This window comes from Mandrillus leucophaeus, unplaced genomic scaffold, assembly GCF_000951045.1.
Source record: "Mandrillus leucophaeus isolate KB7577 unplaced genomic scaffold, Mleu.le_1.0 Scaffold147, whole genome shotgun sequence".
Classification (NCBI taxonomy): domain Eukaryota; kingdom Metazoa; phylum Chordata; class Mammalia; order Primates; family Cercopithecidae; genus Mandrillus; species Mandrillus leucophaeus.
The window spans coordinates 1,207,274-1,215,448 of NW_012101443.1; the positions used below are offsets into that span (position 1 = coordinate 1,207,274).

The following is an 8,175-nucleotide window of genomic DNA, read 5'->3' on the forward strand; positions in this document are numbered from 1 at the left end:
AGCCTCCTGAGGAGCTGCAACTACAGGTGTGTGTCACCACACCCGGCTAATTTTTGAATTTTTAGTAGAGATGGGGTTTCACCATGTTGGCCAGGCTGGTCTCGAACTCCTGACCTCAGGTAATCCACCTGCCTTGGCCTCCCAAAGTGCTAGGATTACAGGCATGAGCCACCACACCCAACAGGTGCAAGCTCTTAAAGAATTTACCTCTTTCATGTATGTGTCCCCAAGAAAGCTAATGAAGGATATTCTTCCCCAGAACTAAGGAAGAAACTGAGAAATGGAGTTCAGGAAATAAGAGACCAGCAAAGGAGGATGGGGAAAGGAATTCTCAAGATAACACTGAAAAGAAATCTCCACTCCAGCCTGGGCGACAGACCGAGACTCCGTCTCAAAAAAAAAAAAAGAAATCTCAGAACAGCTGGGCACAGAAGACTCGGGAAGATGGCGAAACACAGTTTCTACCAAAACAAACAAACAAAACCCAAAAAACAAAAATTAGCTGGGCATGATGGCACACACCTGTAGTCCTCAGCTAGTCAGGAGGCTGAAGTGGGAGGATCACCTGAGCCCAGGAAGGTTGAGGCTGCAGTGAGCCGTATCGTGCCACTGCACCCCTGGACAACAGAATGAGACCCTGACCCCGCCCAAAAAAAAAAGAAAAAATTCAATCTGAACCTTAACCAGAATTGCTTGTATTATCTTCTTTAGCCCATCATTTGGCTAAATATTTCACTCTCTAACTTTCCGAGTTGCTTTCACATAGGTACTGCCAAAGCAAGCTATCAGACTTAAGTTTATCACAGGCAAAATTTAAAGGGCAAATTGCAACCTCCAAGAGATGAAATGAATGGCACTTTTCATGAAAAAGAAGTTGGGGAACTGTAAGTGATCCGGGGCACTGCATGCTGAGAGCTTCAAGCATAAAGGGTAGTAAACAGGTGGCTCCCAGGGGTAATTTTATCCAGAGTGTTCTGCAGTGTGGCTTTTCGGAGCGTCAGGGAGGACAGTGCCCCAGCTCGTCACTGCAGAAACGCCCTCGATCGTTCAAGTAATTCACAGAATAACCAAGGAGAGCACAGTCAGAACTGACACCGGTTTAGGAATTGGAAAATTGAAAGTTGTATGACCCTGTGAGGACTGTGTTCTCAGTTCTTGGAACTTGCCCTAAGAACAGACTGTCATGCTCCATTTTTGCCTCTGATAAAGAGCATACATGAGTTTAGCACAAGGACTCTGAACATAACCATGACATTTCCATCTGGCAATAGTGGAAGGGTCAGGGAAGCTGGCTGAGGCCCAAGGCTGGTGAAAAAAGTCTGAGCTGTTCTGACGGGTCCAAAGCCATTTATGTCCGTGGCTTTCAAACTTGTTAAACTATAACCCACATTAAGAAATGCATTTTACATCATAACCCAGTAAACACATATACACACAAACACACTACTGAGACAAACATTTCTAGAAGGAATACTTACTGTATCTGTAATGCACCGTATTCTTTATTACTCTATTTTATTTTTTGTTCATACTGTTCATAACCCACTAAAATGAAAATCCAGTTTGAAAAAAATACTGATTATAAAATTCCAATCAGGCTGGGCACAGTGGCTCATGCCTGTAATCCCAGCACTTTGGGAGGCCGAGGCGCGCGGATCACCTGAGGTCAGGAGTTTGAGACCAGCCTGGCCAACATGGTGAAAACCCATCTCTACTGAAAATACAAAAAACTAGCCGGGCATGGTGGTGCATACCTGTAATCCCAGCTACTCAGGAGGTTGAGGCAGGAGAACTGCTTGAACCCGGGAAGCAGAGGTTGCAGTAAGCCAAGATCACGCCATTGCACTCCAACATGGGCAACAAGAGTGAAACTCCATCTCAAAAAAAAAAAAAAAGTCCAATCAAACCATACTCTTTGTTTTTTTGTTTCTTTGTCTTTTTGTTTTGTTTTGTTTTGAGTGCAATCCCAACACTTTGGGAAGCCAAGGCAGGCAGATCGCTTGAGGCTAGGAGTTCGAGACCAGCCTAGGTAACATGGTAAAACCCTGTCTCTACTAAAATTACAAAAATTAGCTGGGTATGGTGGTGCGTGCCTGTAATCCCAGCTACTTGGGAGGCTGAGGCAGGAAAATGGCTTGAACCTGGAAGGCGGAGGTTCCAGTGAGCCAAGATCGTGCCATCGCACTCTAGCCTGAGTGACAGAACAAGACTCTGTTTCAAAAATAAATAAATCAATAAATAGTTGTTTAGGTTGAGCAGCAGCTGACCCTCTGACAACTCATCTTGAGGCCTTATGCTGCTGGAAAATTCCTCTCCCAGTGGGTGAACTGAAGGAGAGCTTCTGTTTTTATGTTAGACATAGCCACCTGTGACCTTGACAGTGACTTGGTTTGGTCATCATTTGTTTGTTTTTGTGTAAATTTAACTGCTATCTAAATAGCCATAAAATGGTTAAACAATAATCCTCGGTGAACACATAGCGTCTCACTGCAAATTCTGCAGCTGAGGGATGGCAGACCATGGAAGACCAAGGAGTTTCTGAGAATTGGGAGAGTTGCCCGAGACATTTGGTCAGGAAGATACCTTTTCCTTATGCAAAGTCAAGAAAGGCGTTTAGGTCCATAAACCTATAGCACCTGGGGCCAGTCTAGCAGGCAACGTTGACAGAGTCTTTTCAATACAGGAGAAATACCATCCCCAACACTCATGCACACTTGTTCAAAAACATATCTTTTGGAACCAGGTAAAGGTGATGGTTGCACAACACTGTAAACACACTAAATGTCACCAAGTTGTGCACTTTAAAACACGTAAATGGGTTGGGCACAGTGGCTTACGCCTATAATTCTAACACTTCGGGTGGCCATAGTGAGCAGATCGCTTGAGCTCAGGAATTGGAGACCAACCAGGGCAACATAGCAAAACCCCATCTTGACAAAAAATACAAAAATTAGCCGGGCACGGTGGCACGTGCCTGTAGTCCCAGCTACTCTGGAGGCTGAGGTGGGAGGATCGCTTGAGCCCAGGAGGTCAATGCTGCAGTGAGCTGTGATGGCGCCACTGCACTCCAGCCTGAGTGACAGAAGAAGAGCCTATCTCAACAAAAGAAAACAGTTAAATGCTATGCAAATTTCACCTCTCTCTCTCTCTCCCCTTCTCTCTCTCTATTTCTCTCTCTTTATATATATATATATGCACATATATATACACACATATATATACATACACATACACACACATATATATTTTTTGGAGACAGAGTCTCACTCTGTTGCCCAGGCTGGAGTGCAATGGTGCGATCTCGACTCACTGCAACCTCCGCCTCCCAGGTTCAAGTGATTCTCCTACCTCAGCCTCTACAGTAGCTGGCATTATAGGCATGCACCACCACACCAGGCTAATTTTTTGTATTTTTAGTAGAGACGGGTTTTACCATGTTGGCCAGGCTGGTCTCGAACTTCTGACCTCGAGCAATCTGCCGGCCTTGGCCTCCAAAAGTGCTGAGATTATAGGCATGAGCCACAGTGCCCAGCCTATCAATATTTTTAATTAAAAAAAGAAAAAAAAAAAATATATATATATATGAACATACACCACCAAAGCAATACAAATGTGACCTTTTTGGTTATTATTTGTTCTGGTTTTCTGGCACCCTGCATAGTCAAGGCAGAAAGGTTTTAGGGATTTAATTTCAAGAAAATGAAGATAGAAAGATGAATGATTGTATAAATAGTAAAATAGCTGCATTTTTTTAAAATGGGCTTTGCAGATGCTGCCACCACCAGGAGCCTTGTACTATCAGCCACGGTCAACCCCACGGTGTTCTTTGACATCGCCATCGACGGCAAGCCCTTAGGCTGCGTCTCCTTCAAGTTGTTTGCAGACAAATTTCCAAAGACAGCAGAAAAAAACTTTCACACTCTGAGCACTAGGGAGAAAGGATTTGGTTATAAGGTCCCTGCTGTCACAGAATTATTCCAGGGTTTATATGTCAGGTGACTTCTCATGCCGTAATCGCACTGGTGGAAGTCCATTTACAAGGAGAAATTTGATGACGACAACTTCATCCTGAAGCATACAGGTCCTGGCATCTTGCCATGGCAAATGCTGGACCCAACACAAATGGTTCCCAGTTTTTCATCTGCGCTGCCAAGATTGAGTGGTTGGATGGCACGCATGTGGTCTTTGGCAAGGAGAAAGAAGGCATGAATATTGTGAAGGCCATGGAGCGCTTTGGATCCAGGAATGGCAAGACCAGCAAGAAGATCACCATTGCTGACTGTGTTTTATCTTAACCACCAGACCATTCCTTCTACAGCTCAGGAGAGCGCCCCTCCACCCGGTTTGCTCACAGTATCCTGGAATCTTTGTGCTCTCGCTCAGTTCCCTTTGGGCTCCATGTTTTCCTTGTTCCCTTCCATACCTAGCTGGATTGCAGAGTTAAGTTGATGACTATGAAATAGAAACTAACAACCAAAAAAAAAAAAAAAAAAGAAATGGCTAGTTTGATATAGCTTAGCAGATGGCCTAGAGCCAGGGTCCAGGACTAGCCATTGTTTCATTACCTCCTCCAAAGCCCTGGGGAGCCCATCTCATCCACAATCCCCTCTGAGTGTGATCAACAGTGGTTACACCTGACCCATCACCCGGTCACACAGATAGGCCAAGGGAGACATGGATGGAGGCCCAAGGTGGCCTTCAGAGCTCTGCCCTATAGTGGCCCCTCTGCTGGATGGTGAAGGCTGTCCCACAGGAACTCTCGGGACATTTGACATAAGGCACGAGTGAAAATCTGCTGATATAGACAAGAGCAGTAGAATCAGAGGCAAAACAGCTCCATCCCTGTCATGGTGGAGCCCCAGACCAGGGATCCCCACAGTTGCCCAGTTCTGAAGAGTCACTTGCCAGGTATTGTGATGGTGCCACCAGAGTTGCTATCAGAGCCACGGGGCTACAAGTACATCCCCGACCACTTCCTGTATGGCCTCATCACGTGGCCTGAGACAACTTCCTGTGTCCTTTATTTCCCCATGTAGCCTTATAATTGGCCGTCATTCATGGAAATAATCTGAGGATGTGCCTGCTCCTTGAAACCCTGAAAAATCTAATTTACATCTAAATGCCACAAAAGGAAGCCACTGAAAAGATTCTGGTCACATCTTCCTTCTCTAATGAAGGATTGGTGGGGACTCTCTAGAAGCCATTAGTAGGGCAACTTGTTTCTAATCCTCCTCTGCTGTGCCAGCCTCCACTATGGAAGCTGAAAATGTTAAATACTTCTTTCCCGGCTGGGCGCGGTGGCTCACACCTGTAATCCTAGCACTTTGGAAGGCCGAGGCAGGCGGATCATGAGGTCAGGAGATCGAGACCATACAACATGGTGAAACCCCATTTCTACTGAAAGTACAAAAATTAGCTGGGTGTGGTGGCATGTGCCTGTAATCCCAGCTACTCGGGAGGCTGAGGCAGGAGAATCACTTGAACCAGGGAGTCGGAGGTTGCAGTGAGCCAAGATCACACCACTGCACTCCAGCCTGGCGACAGAGTGAGACTCCATCTCAAAAAACAAAACAAAACAAAACAAAAAAAATTTCTTTCCCAGCCTTTCTTGCAGCTAAGCATGGCCACGTGACAAGTTCTGTACAACGAGACAAACATGAAACTCTTGGGCAGCGTAAGGGGGAGTGTTTGAGAAAGCCTTTACTTCTGTACAAAGAGGACAGGCCGAGGAGCGGTGGTCACTGGCACTGCCCCTTCCCCATTCTCTGCCTTGAATACAAACATGGTACCTGCAGCCGTGGCCACAATCTCACTCTCACAAAGTAACAAGCATGTTAACAAAAGGCCCACGTGCTAAGAAAGGCAAGACTGAAAGAGAGAAAGGGTCAGCGTCTTATTGACATTATCGGGCAGCTAAACCAATGCCAGCAACTTTCTACCTCCAGGCTTCTTGTTTCTTGAGAAAAAGACCACTTTAACTGGGTATTATTGCCTATGGTTTTCCTCACTGATAACACTGTATATGTAAAACTAATAACAAAATGTGCATCATAGGCCGGGCGCGGTGGCTCCCCCAGCACTTTGGGAGGCCGAGGCAGGTGGATCACTTCAGGCAAGAAGTTCAAGACCAGCCTGATCATCATGGTGAAACCCCGCCTCTATTAAAAATACAAAAATTAGCCGGGCATGGTGGTGGATGCCTGTAATCCCAGCTACTCGGGAAGCTGAGACAAGAAAATTGCTTGAACCCAGGAGGCGTTCAAAGACATGGGAGGCATCTGGCCGGGTGTGGTGGCTCATGCCTATAATTCCAGCACTTTGGGTCTGAGGCGGGTGGATCAGGAGGTCAGGAGTTTGAGACCAGCCTGACCAACATGGTGAAACTCCGTCTCTGCTAAAAATACAAAAATTAGTTGGGTGTGGTGGTGGGCGCTTGTAATCCCAGCTACTCAGGAGGCTGAGGCAGAAGAATCACTTGAACCCAGGAGGCAGAGGTTGCAGTGAGCTGAGATTGCGCCACTGCACTCCAGCCTGGGCAACAGAGTGAGACTCTGTCTCAAAACAAAACAAAACAAACCAAACAAACAAACGAAACCTACAGGAGACATTTCCTGAGATGGAAGCCTCTGCACTCCAGCCTGGGCTACAGAAAAAAAAAAAAAGTATCCTAGATTTATAACTTATTTAAGTAAACCTTTAAGCAAATCACATGTTATTGATTCCACAGCAGGATTCAGTCACTCTGACTATTTCTTGTACAACCTCAAGTGGTTTTATTTGGTGTTTTTTTGTTTTTTGAGACAGAGTCTCACTCTGTTGCCCAGGCTGGAGTACAGTGATATGATCTCAGCTCACTGCAACCTCTGCCTCCCGGGTTCAAGCGATTCTCCTGCCTCAGCCTCCTGAATAACTGGGATTACAGGCATGCACAACCACGCCTGGCTAATTTTTGTATTTTTAGTAGAGACGGGGATTTGCCATTTTGGCCAGGATGTTATTGAACCCCTGACCTCAGGTGATCCACCCACCTCGGCCTCACAAAGTGCTGGGATTATAGGCGTGAGCCACCACGCCCGACCACAAGTTTTAAAATCACTTTGGGTTTTAAGGAGAGTCTTGTGAGGGACTCTGCATACACCAGTGTCCAAGCTCTGCAGACATGCCAGAAACAGAGTGCTTTCTGTTTGACTGTGCCTGCTCTTACACAGACACTACTCGTGTGCATGGTTGTGGATGGCTTCATGCAGTAAGAGTATAAAGACCTGACTCAAACACACAATTAAGCACACTTTATCACTGCTCATGTGAATGGGAGCTACTATAGAATCAAGGCATGAAATTGTTAGGGGTTGATTTGCGACAATACGGCTGGCCCTAAAGGACATTATGCTAGGTGAAATGAGTCAGTCACAGAAGGACAAATATTGCATGATATCGCTTACATGAGGCCTTTAAAATAATCAAACTTAGAGAAGCAGAAAATACAATGGAGGCTGCCAGAGGATGGAGGAAATGGGGAGTTTTTCAATGGGTGTGAAGCTACAGTTACACAAGATGATTAAGATCTAGACATCTGCTGTATAACATAGTGCCTATGGTTAACAGTATACCATGTCATGCAGTTAAAAATTCGTTAAGAGGGTAGATTGCATGTTAAGTGTTCTTCCTCGCATACACACACATAAAAAGGCAGAAAAGGGGACACAACGAAACTTTTGGAGATGATGAACATATTTGTTACCTTGATTGTAGCAATGGTATCACAGGTATGTGCGCATTATAACCAAAGTCATCCAATTGTATACACTTAAATATGCACAATTTTTTTGTATATCATTTGTACTTCAATTATAGCTGGCAAAAAATTAAAGCATTGTAAGTTAAAGAAAAAGGAAAAAAGAAAAGAAAAGAAAAGGTTGGGCATGGTGGCTCACACCTGTAAACCTATAAGCCTAGCACTTTGAGGGGCCAAGGCAGGTGGATCGCTTGAGTCCAGGAGTTGGAGACCAGCCTGGGCAACATGGTGAAACCATGTCTCTTAAAAAAAAAAATACAACAATTAGCTGGGCATGGTGGCACACACCTGTGGTCTCAGCTACTCAGGAGACTGAGGTAGGCGGATCACTTGAGCCCAGGAGGTTGAGGCTACAGTGAGCTGAGATCACACCACTGTAC

The 8,175-nt window shown here is 45.4% G+C and overlaps 1 pseudogene; it reads left to right on the forward strand.

Moving 5' to 3' along the window:
• Positions 1-3,756: 3,756 nt before the first annotated feature.
• On the forward strand, positions 3,757-4,295 carry LOC105535526 (annotated as a pseudogene).
• Positions 4,296-8,175: the final 3,880 nt, after the last annotated feature.